Source organism: Salvelinus fontinalis, chromosome 7 (genome assembly GCF_029448725.1).
Source record: "Salvelinus fontinalis isolate EN_2023a chromosome 7, ASM2944872v1, whole genome shotgun sequence".
Taxonomy (NCBI): Eukaryota; Metazoa; Chordata; class Actinopteri; order Salmoniformes; family Salmonidae; genus Salvelinus; species Salvelinus fontinalis.
This window is the reverse complement of record NC_074671.1, coordinates 48,346,154-48,360,674: the sequence shown is the minus strand read 5'-3', so window position 1 is coordinate 48,360,674 and position 14,521 is coordinate 48,346,154. Positions and strand designations below refer to the sequence as shown.

Here is a 14,521-nt window from a genome sequence, read left to right as displayed (position 1 = left end):
TAGATGATGCGTCATAGGTGAATAAAACTTTATTTAAAAATTGTAGTTATACAGGAACTTGAAAAAGTGTTATGGGTTAGTGATGGAGGGCGGAGCTAGCATGTTGGAGTGAACGGCTGCGTGTGAGAGGCTCCTGCAACTTTTTTGCGAAATAATCTAACTTAACCTACTTTATGATACTTTTTACAACAAACGTTTCTTTCTAATACAACATCGTAACTTTCTGTGTAAAAATGCCGAGTAATAAGCGACCAAAGGACAATAAATCCACATCGGAGGCCTACTCCACACCAAACAACGAGACAGACATGGCGGAAGGCACAGGCAACAACGTGACACTTAAAGAACTTACCCAGGCTTTGGGAGAACTACGTGTTGCTTTAGCTGAGGATCTTAAGGCTACTATTGCTGAACTGGACACCAAAATCGAGGGCACCATTCGAGCGGTCGCTTCGCAGGGCCAGAGTATTGTGGACCTTGAGAGGGCTTCTGAATTCAGCGCTGGTAGGATCGACGAGTTAGAGAAGCTGTGCTCGTCACTACAGGGTACTGTGCAGAGGCTTTCTGTGAAAGTGGTCGACCTGGAGGGCCGTTCCAGACGTAATAACCTTCGCGTTGTTGGTCTGGCAGAGGGGGTAGAGGCGGGCTCTCGCCCCACCGACTTCTTCGCCAAGCTATTGAAGGATGCAATGGGATCGGACGTTTTGGCTTCGGACCCCCAGCTGGACCGTGCACATCGCGCCCCTGTCCCAGTGCCTGGACCGGGTCAACGCCCTCGCCCAGTAATCATCTGTTGTCACAGTTTCAAGACCAAGGATCTTTTCCTGCGCGAGGCCCGAATGAGGGGCAACCTGTTACATAAAGGGCACCCCTTCCGTGTCTATGATGATTATGCGCCCGATGTGGCAAAGGACCGTGGCGGCTACAGAGATGTCATGGCCAAACTCTACAAACTCCATCTTCGCCCAGCCTTGCTCTTCCCTGCAAGACTAAGAATTACCCCGCCCTCTGGTGAGAAGATGTGGCTCTCCTCGGTTTTGGACGCAGAGAAGTTTATCCGGGAACATACGCCAATCCCCCGTACAGGTTAGAGTGCCTTGTCATTGTGTGTTAGGGTCTGCTCATGGAATCGAATCCATACTAAACCATAACGGGTGAAACCGTATTGAACGGTCTCAACAAGGGCTACCGAACATGTAAGATGCTGTGGAGGGCGGTCTTGGCTCTCAATTAAAGTCACTTTCATTCTGGCTGTGTTCAGAGCGATGCCTATTTAGGATGCCTTCCAGGTTTGATCATTGACACTTTCGGATGAATATACTTATATTCCCCCCATTTTTTTTTTGTTTCGTTATTTATTTTTTAATTCTTACATTTATTGTTATTACAATACCATTTATTTAAAGCTTGCAGGGGACTGGGGGTGATGGTGGGGAAGGGGCAGACACAGACACCTGGATAGCAAGTGGATGTTTTGTGCCGTTCTGCCTTTGATATAGCCGAGGGCCGCTCTCCCGATTAGATCCCTACCAGCCCTCTGCAGTGTCTAGGTAGGTGTGCGTACATATAATTATTATTTGTACTTTATAATTATTTTCTCTTAGCATGTTACTATTATGTATGTGTATATTTTAAATTAGTGTAGATTATTACTCTGGGGCATGAATGTTTCTGTATGTATGGGTATGTATGTGTATATGCGCATATGTAGATATGTATGGGTGTGTGTGTGTATATGTATATATGTATATTTTTAAATATATACCTTTATATGTATTTTTTGGGGATGTGTGTGTGTGTGTATGTGTTTGTATGTATGTATGTGTGTGTGTGTATGTGTATGTATGTATGTATATGTATATATATATATGTGTGTATATGTATGTATGTATGTGTATATATGTATGTATGTATATATATATATATATATATATATATATATATATATATATATATATATGTATATGGGTAAGTATGTGTATGTGTGTGTATGTATACATGTATATAACCTTTTTATTTATTTATTTTCTGACTGGGGGATACGTTTAATTTAGAAAAATTCTTGTTTCCGATCTAACCCACAATATGTAAATGTACGGCTGTCTAAGTTGGTTGCTGATGGTTCATGTTTAGACCGGCAGTGCTTAGCAAAATAATCTTGTGATGCTATATCTTGCTTATCTCAGGGATAGATAGACCCAAGATGACGCTTAAGTGCGCAATATGTTTAGGTTGCAACTTATTCTCTTTAGGTTTATTACATGCTAATTGGACACTTTATTCGCGGGAGCCTCCTCAGTTCATATGTTAGTAGAAGTTCTAGGATACTGAGAGGTGAACGTACAGTTGGGATTTTATTTTTGTTTCACCTCTTGTTCGAGGTCGCGCCGTGCTTTTTTTGGCATCGGCCAGACAATGTGTTTATTATTTTAATTTTATTTTCTCTCCTATTTGTGTATGCCTGTTAAAGGTGGGTTGGGCGGGGGGGGTAAATAGTGGGGAAAGTAGGGGAACAGGGTGGGAAGTAAAGGGGCTTGCAGGGGGGGAGGGGCTGGTTGGATACTGCTCGGGTGTAGCTGCTACATATGCTGATCGTGATGGTTTGGTGCGCTTTCTTACCTTTTTATTGAGTTACAAGTTATGCAGGCCACCATAGGAACTACAAATGAGAGGGGGGCGGGGCTCACATTCACTTCCTGGAATGTCAAGGGCTTAAACCAGGGGTGTCAAACATACGGCCCGCGGGCCGGAACCGGCCCCCAAGGAGGTTCGATCAGGCCCGCAGGATAATTTGAAAGTGGAAAAAATGCATAAAAGACATGGAATTAATATTTTTAATTCGCTGCAATTCATGGATTATCCGCTAAGGGGCGCACTCTTTCCATCAGAGTAGAAGACAAGCCGCATCACTGAGACAGACTGAAAACAGCAGACGGTATCAATGCGCCATCTGCTGCTTGTTACGACGTTGTTAATACCTTGGTCTCTACCTCTCCGCTACACCCTCATTAGCCAAAATGTCGTTATCCAAACGGAGAAAAGTAGATAAGGAGTGTAGAATTTTCAAAGAAAAATGGACCACGTCCTATTTATTTACAGAGATGCACGGAAAACCTTTGTGCTTGGTGTGTTTGCAACAAGTTTCGGTATTGAAGGAATATAATATTCGACGCCACTACGAGACTCATCACAGCGAAAAATATGACGGCTTGCAAGGACAACTGAGAAGAGATAAGATTTTTCAGTATGTATTGTATGTGTATGTATGTTTCATGTATGAAGTTTAAAGATTTACAGGACAGGCGAACACTTTCTTCATTACACATTTAAAATCACTCTCCTTAGTTTGTAAGGTGTACGCAGGGATTACATTTAGATTTTATATGCGTATGTGTAAGTGGTTTAAAAATTCCTTTCTTTAAAAGTCTAATTTAATCTTAAAGTGCATTACTATATTTTTCAGTACCAATTAAAGTTTTGTGCCTTTGTACAATCAGTGGGATCAGTTGCAATGCATATTTGTGAATGATAAAAGTAAATTGCACATTTGTCTAAGGAAATATGAGGTGTTTCATGAAATGTTTTGTAAAAGGATAGTTCATTAAATTTCAATATTTTCCTAATGTTCTTGTGCTTCTTTACACCAAAACAAAGGAAAGACATGATATTTTGGTTATTTATAGCAGAGTATGGTATAATTTTAATGGTCCGGCCCACTTGACATCTCCCTAGGCCGTATGTGGCCCACGATGCGAAATGAGTTTGACACCCCTGGCTTAAACGAACCAATTAAGAGAGGCAAGGTCCTAGCCCACTTGAAAGCACTCTCGTCTGATATCATATTTTTGCAAGAAACCCATCTGAAAAATAATGCTCACAGCAGACTTAAATGTAGGTGGGTGGGGCAAGTGTATCACTCTAACTTCTCTGCCAAAACGAGAGGCACAGCGATTCTGGTACGGAAAGGAATTCCCTTTCTACATAAAACCACTATTGTGGATAAAGAGGGTCGTTATGTGATCGTAATAGGAGAGATCCACTCTACCTCTGTAACTCTACTAAATATCTATGGGCCAAACATTGATAACCCCTCTTTTTTCAAAAGAGTCCTTGCCCTGATTCCAGATATCTCCCATACTAACCTGATCATTGGAGGGGACCTTAACTGCGTGCTAGACCAATATTTGGACAGATCCTCTACCCGGCGAACCCCCACCTCCTATTCAAGTGAATTCTTGAATACCTACATAAAGAATTCTAACTTATTTGATATATGGAGGATCACTAACCCTACAGGCAGGGAATACTCCTTTCACTCTCATGTTCACAATGTTTATACTCGAATTGACTACTTTTTGGTTGATGCTAAACTACTCCCCTATACCTGTAATGTGAAGTATCATGATATTATAATCTCGGACCACAGTCCACTCACCTTCTCCCTGAGATTGGGTGACATGGTACCAAACGAGAGGGTCTGGAGGTTAAATCCTCAGCTCCTCACAGAACCAACATTCTGTGAACATCTTAAAGACCAAATAACATTTTTCTTTGATACCTACGACAACACAGAGACTTCCCCAGCATTACTGTGGGAAACACTTAAGGCTTACTTGAGAGGCTGTATCATCTCCTATCAGACGGCCAGGAGTAGGCAAAACAAGGGAAAATTGGTAGAACTGGAGGGACAAATTCACTTACTGGATAGGGAGAATGCTAGACATCCATCTATGGAGAAACATAAAAAAATTACCTCTTTAAAATTTGAATATAATCAGACTCTCTCAGCTAAAATTGCTAAATCTTTTCTCTACGCCAAGCAAAAATATTTTGAGTTTGGTGACAAACCACACAAATTACTCGCCAGACAACTTCGAAAAATTGTGAGTGACCGAATGATTCACAAAGTTAAGTCTGCATCTGGGGAATTACTCTCTTCCCCCAAAGACATCAATGACAGATTCCGTCAGTTTTATGAGACTCTATATACATCTAAAGCCGATTCTAACCCCTTAATTATGCAAAACTTTTTGGATGACTGTAATCTTCCTGCCCTGAACCAGGAAGATTCTAACTTCCTGAATAAGGAAATATCTCTTGAAGAAATTCGAGAAACAATCAAAACTCTAAAGAGTGGCAAGACCTCGGGCCCAGATGGATACCCGGGTGAATTCTATAAAACATTCAGCAACATGCTCTCTCCCTACCTGCACAAAATGTTGGTTCAGTCCAGAGAGGATGGAGCTCTCCCATCTACTTTGGATGAAGCATTCATTACAGTTATACATAAGAAGGGTAAAGATCCGGAAGAGGTAGGGTCGTACAGACCAATATCCCTCCTCAATACAGACCAAAAGATTTTAGCAAAAACCCTGGCTAACAGGCTTAGCACTTCAATTGGCAAACTGGTCCATTCGGACCAGACCGGCTTTATCCCGAACAGAAACTCATTCTTCAATCTCAGGCGCCTCTTCAACATTATGTATTCTCAGAGGTTACCAAACATGGACCTTGCCGTTATATCTCTTGACGCCGAGAAGGCTTTTGACCAAGTTGAGTGGTCCTATCTATTCAAAGTCCTACAGAAATTTAATATTGGAGATGGGTTCATAAATTGGATCCAGCTTTTATATAGGAACCCCTGTGCGAGAATACTCACTAACCAATCATTGTCGCCCCGATTTAACCTCTACAGAGGGACAAGGCAGGGTTGTGCGCTGTCGCCTATGCTCTTCGCCCTAATCATTGAACCTCTCGCTCAGACGATTAGATCTGATGCAGCAATACACGGCTATAATACTAGATACTCTAAATAAGATTTCCCTATACGCAGATGACATTCTCCTCTATGTAACAGAACCCCAAGCTAGTATTCCAGCTATTCTTGATGTGATTAATTTGTTTGGTACCTTCTCGGGATACAGAATAAATTGGAACAAGAGTGAATTAATGCCCATACGGTTACAAAACACCTCCTGGCTAGAACATCTTCCACTTAAGTTATCTTCAATTTACCTATCTAGGAATTGTAGTTACCAAACAATATTCCTTACTATTTAAAGAGAATTTCCCCTCGCTGATGCAAAAACTAAAAACAAACATACAATTTTGGAGAACTCTCCCAATTTCTCTGCTCGGAAGAATTAATGCCATTAAAATGGTCTTCCTCCCACAACTGCTCTACCTATACCAGAACATCCCAGTATTCATACCTAAATCCTTTCATAAACAACTGGACTCAATTATCAATCCTTTCATCTGGGATTATAAAACACACAGGATAGGTAAAAAACACCTCTGCAAATCCAAGATGGAAGGAGGATTGTCTCTCCCAAATTTTATATTTTATTATTGGGCCGCTAACCTCCGTGCGGTTACGTTTTTGCTGGATGACGCACGTCCGTCACCCACCTGGCTTAGTATGGAGCGTGAGGAGTGTCACCCCTTCTCTATTGGTGCTGTGATTTTGTCGCCTGTCAATCTGGAGAGGTCACTTTATCGTAACAATCCTATTATACATAGCACAGTCCGAATCTGGAAGCAAATTAAAACCCACTTTGAGCTTAGACCAATGTCATTCATGCTCCCTGTTGCCAGGAACCCCTGCTTTGCCCCCTCCAACCTTGATAACACCTTTGAGCAATGGGGAGAGTTGGGGATAAGTACCATAGGGGATTTATATATAGAAGGGACCTTTGCTTCCTTTGAGTTGCTGAGGGAAACTTATAATCTTCCCAGAAATAACTTTTTCAGATACCTACAAATCAGAGACTATGTTAGGAAACACCTCCCAACATTTGGGAACGCTAAGCCTTCCATGTTTGACGGATGCATAAAAACATCCCCCACCTCAGACAAACTGATATCTCGTTTATATGACTCTTTTCAATCGGTTAGCACACCCTCTACAGAGGCCATTAAGGCAAAATGGGAGGAAGAACTAGGGACTGACATTTCGATGGCAGACTGGGAAGATAGCTTGGAGTATATCCACACCTGCTCCATTAACTCCAGACATCGGCTCATACAATTCAAGGTATTACACAGATTACACTATTCCAAAACCAAACTGCATAGGATATTTCCTGATACATCCCCTTTGTGTGATAAATGTCAGGCTGCACAGGGTACACTTCTCCACTGCTTTGCCCTATGGTCTAGCTTGCATGGTTACTGGTGTGGAATTTTTAGGATCCTCTCTGAAGTTCTGGAGACTTCAATTGACCCAGACCCGCTTCTGATAATCCTGGGAGTGTCTGATTCCCTAATCGGACTAACCAACCCCCAAAAACAACTCATCTCTTACAGTCTCATTTCGGCAAAAAAACTAATCTTGTTGTTCTGGAAAAAGAGGGAAGCGCCCACTACCAAATTATGGCTCAGCGAATTGGCAAACACTGTACACTTAGAAAGGATTAGATATATTCTGAACAATAAATTATTAACATTTGATCAGATCTGGCAGCCTTTCCTCTCTTACTTGGACCATTCGGCGCTGTGAATTTGTACTTAACGCACTCTCCATTGTAATATTTTAATCCACCTCTGGGCAGCACGTGCTGGCACCGCCACCCGAGCAGCGGGGAGGGGTATAAGGGGAAGGGATAAAGGGGGGGAGGGATAAAGGGGGGGAATAAGGGGGGGGGGGGGTGACACCCACCCTCTTTCTTTCTACCTGTCCTTGTTTTGTATGTCTTGTTTTGTAATAATTGTTTTGTACCCAGAACTCTGGATCTTTTTATTTCTGTCTGCTCTTTTATGTTTAGTTAAAAATTGTATACCTGCCTTTCATACCTATACACCATTCCTGTGTGTGTTCAATAAAAAATATTTGAACGAAAAAGTGTTATGGTAATGAGACATGTCCACAGACACTGTTTTTGAGTAATAAATATTACATATACACTACCGTTCAAAAGTTTGGGGTCACTTAGAAATGTTCTTGTTTTGAAAGAAAAGCAAGTTTTTTGTCCATTAAAATAACATCAAAGTGATCAGAAATACAGTGTAGACATTGTTAATCTTGTAAATGACTGTTGTAGCTGGAAACGGCAGATTTTTTTATGGAATATCTACATAGGCATACAGAGGCCCATTATCAGCAACCATCAGTCCCGTGTTCCAATGGCACGTTGTGTTAGCTAATCCAAGTTTATAATTTTAAAAGGCTAATTGATCATTAGAAAACCCTTTTGCAATTATGTTAGCACAGCTGAAAACTGTTGTCCTGATTAAAGAAGCAATAAAACTGGCCTTCTTTAGACTAGTTGAGTGTCTGGAACATCAGCATTTGTGGGTTCGATTACAGGCTCAAAATAGCCAGAAACAAATACATTTATTCTGAAACTCGTCAGACTATTCATGTTCTGAGAAATTAAGGCTATTCTATGTGAGAAATTGCCAAGAAACTGAAGATCTTGTACAATGCTGTGTACTACTCCCTTCACAGAACAGCATAAACTGGCTCTAACCAGAATAGAAAGAGGTGTGGGAGGCCCCTGTGCACAACTGAGCAAGAGGACAAGTACATTAGAGTGTCTAGTTTGAGAAACAGACGCCTCACAAGTCCTCAACTGGCAGCTTCATTAAATAGTACCCGCAAAACACCAGTCTCAACGTCAACAGTGAAGAGGCGACTCCGGGAGGCTGGCCTTCTAGGCAGAGTTCCTTTGTCCAGTGTCTGTGTTCTTTTGCCCATCTTAATCTTTTATTTTTATTGTCTTAGATATGGATTTTTCTTTGCAACTCTGCCTAGAAGGACAGCACCCCAATCTTGATCCCAAACTTTCGAACAGTGTAGTTTCATGTAGTATACAATTGTTAGGATTTATGGACAAACTACACCATCATTTTTTGTGTTTTATTAAAATAAGTAAGGTTTTTGTAAAGTAGAATTTTAGAAAAATGACCCAAGAATTTAATCTGGACGCATATCGGTAACGAGAATTTGTGGTGAAAGTGTACAAAATCCAGGCACATTTTTTAGATTGATTTAAAACAAGAAACTGCCCAAAACTAGATACCTTAGTCTTCAGAATGATAGATTATTTTTGCAGATGCATCATGGTTTTGTAACAATTTGCTACAGACATGTTTAAACTGGTTTCATAAGAATCACCCCAATGCTGCACAGCACAGCACTTTTTAAGTCCAGGATCAGCAGCCTCTTTGTCCAACCCTCATCGTCCAAACTTCCTCCATTTAGCCTGTACCAGCCGGGTGGAAAGCACCAGCTCTGTTTTGCTGTGTCATGTTTTCACTGAGTAGTCAGTCTATGACTTTGTCCTCTTCTTGTTTTGAGAGGAGGAATTCTGAGGGCAGCAGACACACAGGTTTTGTCATCTCTGCCATTGTTTGGAATGGCACTCCATTCACTAATTTTAGCAATCCTATCTAGGTAGATTGATGAACAATGTATAAAAATAGTTTATAATCCGCTTATCAACCTTTTCAGTGGTACTCAAACCCATCTAAAATAATGTCTGGTGGGACAAGAGTTTAATCCCTGTCCCAGGAAATGATCTCACACCTGGCCATGTTTATGACTGATTACATCATCACACCCCAAAACAAATGGAAACACTTCTGATAGCATTCTCTTTTTTTTTAATCTTTTTTTTTTTATCCCATTTTCTCCCCAATTTTCATGGTATCCAATCGCTAGTAATTACTACCTTGTCTCATCGCTACAACTCCCGTACGGGCTCGGGAGAGACGAAGGTCGAAAGCCATGCGTCCTCCGAAGCACAACCCAACCAGCCGTACTGCTTCTTAACACAGCGCGCCTCCAACCCGGAAGCCAGCCGCACCAATGTGTCGGAGGAAACACCGTGTACCTGGCCCCCTTGGTTGGCGCGCACTGCGCCCGGCCCGCCACAGGAGTCGCTGGAGCGCGATGAGACAAGGATATCCCTACCGGCCAAACCCTCCCTACCCCGGACGACGCTATGCCAATTGTGCGTCGCCCCACGGACCTCCCGGTCACGGCCGGCTGCGACAGAGCCTGGGCGCGAACCCAGAGACTCTGGTGGCGCAGTTAGCACTGCGATGCAGTGCCCTAGACCACTGCGCCACCCGGGAGGCCCCTCTGATAGCATTCTCACTGAGAAACGTTCGTTGTACAATGTGCAGTATATGGTTGGTTTGCATATTAACACACCTATCAAATCTTTGAGCTTCCAGAGCCAAAAGCAATACAAAGTTCATGTAAAGCTATTCCATTTGCTTAATCTCATTTGAATGATTCATTGTAAAACTGTGTTATTGTGATCAATAACACACCTGCCATCACAACACTCAAGCATCACTTATGCTATGCTGTTCTATTTGCAGTATGTTTAGCAATTGAGTTTCATTATTCATGTCCCCTCTTGCTAATACCTTTTTAAGTCTTCCGGTCCTCTTCTCATACTGACACCAGTTATACACAAGTATAACATACTGTGTGTGTATATACAATACCAGTTAGAAGTTTGGACACACCTACTCAAGGGTTTTTCTTAATTTGTACTCTTTTCTACATTGTAGAATAATAGTGAAGACATCAAAACTATGAAATAACACATATGGAATCATGTAGTAATCAAAAAAATATATATTATATTTGAGATTCTTCAAAGTAACCACCCTTTGCCTTGACAGCTTTGCACACTCTTGGGATTCTCTCAACCAACTTCATGAGGAACGCTTTCCAACAGTCTTGAAGGAGTTCCCACATATGCTGAGCATGACCTCAAACCATCTCAATTGGGTTGAGGTCGGGTGATTGTGGAGGCCAGATCATCTGATGAAGGACTCCATCACTCTCCTTCTTTGTCAAATAGCCCTTAGTGTGTGTTGGGTCATTGTCCTGTTGAAAAACAAATGATAGTCCCATTGCTGCAGAATGCTCTGGTAGCCATGCTGGTTAACTGTGGCTTGCATTCTAAATAAATCACAGACCGTGTCACCAGCAAAGCATCCCCACACTACCTCCTCCATGCTTCACGGTGGGAACCACACATGCGGAGATCATCCATTTACCTACTCTGCGTCTCACAAAGACACGCAGTTGTAATCAAAAATCTCAGATTTGGACTCATTAGATCAAAGGAGAGATTTCCACCGGTCTAATGTCCATTGCTTGTGTTTCTTGGCCCAAGCAAGTCTCTTCTTCTTATTCGTGTCCTTTAGTAGTGTTTTCTTTTCAGCAACTCGACCATGAAGGCCTGATTCACGCAGTCTCCTCTGAACGGTTTATGTTGAGAGGTGTTTGTTGCTTGAACTTTATGAAGCATTTATTTGGGCTGCAATTTCTGAAGTTGGTAACTCTAATGAACTTATCCTCTGCAGCAGAGGTAACTCTGGGTCTTCCTTTCCTGTGACGGCCCTCATGAGAGCCAGTTTCATAATAGCGCTTGATGGTTTTTGCGACTGCACTTGAAGAAACTTTTAAAGTTCTTTAAATTTGTTGTAAAGTAATAATGACCTGTCGTTTCTCTTTCCTTATTTGAGCTGTTCTTGCCATAATATGGACCTTGGTCTTTTACCAAATAGGGCTTTCTTCTGTATAACACCCCTACCTTTTCACAACACAACAGATTGGCTCAAACACATGAAGGAAGAAAATTCCACAAATTAACTTTTAACAAGGCTGTTATTTGAAATGCATTCCAGGTGACTACCTCATGAAGCTGGTTGAGAGAATGTCAAGAGTGTGCAAAGCTGTCATTAAGGCAAAGGGTGGCTACTTTGAAGAATCTCAAATATAAAATATATTTTGATTTTTTGAACACTTTTTTGGTTACTACATGATTCCAAGTTTTATTTAATAGTTTTGATGTCTTCACTTTTCTACAATGTATTTAAAAATATATATATATACAGTTGAAGTCGGAAGTTTACATGCACTTAGGTTGTAGTCATTATAATTCATTTTTCAACCACTCCACAAATTTCTTGTTAACAAACTATAGTTTTGGCAAGTCGGTTAGGACATCTACTTTGTGCATGACACAAGTAATTTTTTCAACAATTGTTTCCAGACAGATTATTTCACTTATAATTCACTGTATCACAATTCCAGTGGGTCAGAAGTTTACATACACTAAGTTGACTGTGCCTTTAAACAGCTTGGAAAATTCCAGAAAATTATGTCATGGCTTTAGAAGCTTCTGATAGGCTAATTGACATCATTTGAGTCAATTGGAGGTGTACATGTGGATGTATTTCAAGGCATACCTTCAAACTCACTGCCTCTTTGCTTGACATGATGGAAAAATCAAAATAAATCAGCCAAGACCTCAGAAAAAAATTGTAGACCTCCACAAGTCTGGCTCATCCAACTCCTGAAGGTACCACGTTCATCTGTACAAACAATAGTACGCAAGTATAAACACCATGGTACCACGCAGCGTCATACCGCTCAGGAAGGAGACGTCTTCTGTCTCCTAGAGATGAGCGTACTGTGGTGCGAAAGGTGCAAATCAATCCCAGAACAACAGCAAAAGACCTATATCCTATATAAAGTATCTATATCCAAATAAAACGCGTCCTATGTCGACATAACCTGAAAAGGGAGCTCAGCAAGGAAGAAGCCACTGCTCCGAAACTGCACTAAAAAAGCCAGACTACGGTTTGCAACTGCACACGGGGGGCAAAGATCGTAATTTTGGGAGAAATGTCCTCTGGTCTGATGAAACAAAAATAGAACTGTTTGGCCATAATGACCATCGTTATGTTTGGAGGAAAAAGGGGAGGCTTGCAAGCCGAAGAACACCATCTCAACTGTGAAGCACAGGGGTGGCAGCATCATGTTGTGGAGGTGCTTTGCTGCAGGAGGGACTGGTGTGGATATATTGAAGCAACATCTCAAAACATCAATCAGGAAGTTAAAGCTTGGTCGCAAATGGGTCTTCCAAATGGACAATGACCCCAAGCATACTTCCAAAGTTGCGGCAAACTGGCTTAAGGACAACAAAGTCAAGGTATTGGAGTGGCCATCACAAAGCCCTGACCTCAATCCCATAGAAAATGTGTGGTCAGAACTGAAAAAGCATGTGCGAGCAAGGTCTACAAACCTGACTCAGTTACACCAGCTCTGTCAGGAGGAATGGACCAAAATTCACCCAACTTATTGTGGGAAGCTTGTGGGAAGCTATCCGAAACGTTTATAAATCAATAAATCATTCTCTCTACTATTATTCTGACATTTCACATTCTTAAAATAGGGAATTTTTACTAAGATAAAATGTCAGTAATTGTGAAAACCTGTGTTTAAATGTATTTGGCTAAGGTGTATGTAAACTTCCGACTTCAACTGTATATTTAACTATGTAAGTCAGTTAAGACAAAATCTTATTTACAAGGACGGCCTACCCTGTAGAAAATGTAGAAAAAAGTAAAAATAAAGAAAAACCCTTGAATGAGTAGGTGTGTCCAAACTTTTGACTGGTACTGTGTGTATATATATATACACACATACATGTTGTTATCCAAACTATCTTCTCCACTGATTCTATTTCTTCTACGTCTTCTAAATCTCTCTGTCATCCCGTCTGACCACATCATTTCACTGGGTTCAGAAAAACTAAAACAAAACCATTTCTTACAAATAATTGAATTCATCCTCACCAAGAACCCTGCAACACATTTAAATAATGTTACTAATTGAGGCTTATATTACAGTCACGTTTTTCTCTACATACAACAGTAAGTAGGCTAGCAAACATGACGGAATGAATGTATTTACAGACATAAAATGAAGAGACAGCAGGTAGAGAGAGGATAGCTACTGACTCACCCGATGGAGGGGCATCTCAGCTGGGTCCAGGTGGGTGCTGTGCCTGTTGTGGTTCTGGAGCTTGAGACAGGGAGGGGAGCTGGCCCTGTCCCTCTGGGTCAGCTCTGACTCTGCATGCCGCTGTGGAGCGCTGAGAGAGGCAGGCAGGGATAGCTGATCCTTACTGAGTCAACACAACGGTCAGACACACCCTCTATCCCGCCCTCCATTCATCCAACCTCATCTTTGTTTCGTTTTTTTCCCACTCAAAGGGTCCTCTTTAGTGTTAAATGGCCAGTCAGTTTGAAATGTAATGAGATGTACAAAGATCAAGTACCTGAGCCAACAGCCCAGACGTTATTACTTTAAGCTTCAGCTACACATTTTAGGTCTTCTTTTGATACATAAAAAAGGCACTATTCATTCATAAATGAGGTGAAAGGTTATGTAGGCACCCCAAACTGAACAACTGGGGTCATACTTTTCCATAAATGACTATCCCCATGTTACCAACATTACTCTACTGTATATACAGCATATCACACATCATTGTGCTTATTTTGTATACACACTGTTTAAGGACTTTTAAAGCAGAACTTAACCATGTTAACGCATTGAAATTATTTGAGATTTGTTCAAGACAAAGACAACTAAACCTGCTGCAATGAGCCCAAGTGAACCCACACGAAGAAGCTTTAAGCTACCAACAGACAGGGGGCAAGTACATCATCAAAGATGCAGTACCCTCACACTTGGCACATC

At 41.4% G+C, this 14,521-nt stretch overlaps 1 protein-coding gene across 1 annotated transcript in view; it reads right to left on the bottom strand.

Moving 5' to 3' along the window:
* The window catches only part of LOC129859567 (1-phosphatidylinositol 4,5-bisphosphate phosphodiesterase delta-4-like), a 35,669-nt gene extending 21,168 nt beyond the window's left edge, over positions 1-14,501 (bottom strand). The window contains 1 exon segment of the mRNA XM_055929477.1: positions 13,781-14,501. The gene's annotated coding sequence lies outside the window, so the exon portion shown is untranslated.
* Positions 14,502-14,521: the final 20 nt, after the last annotated feature.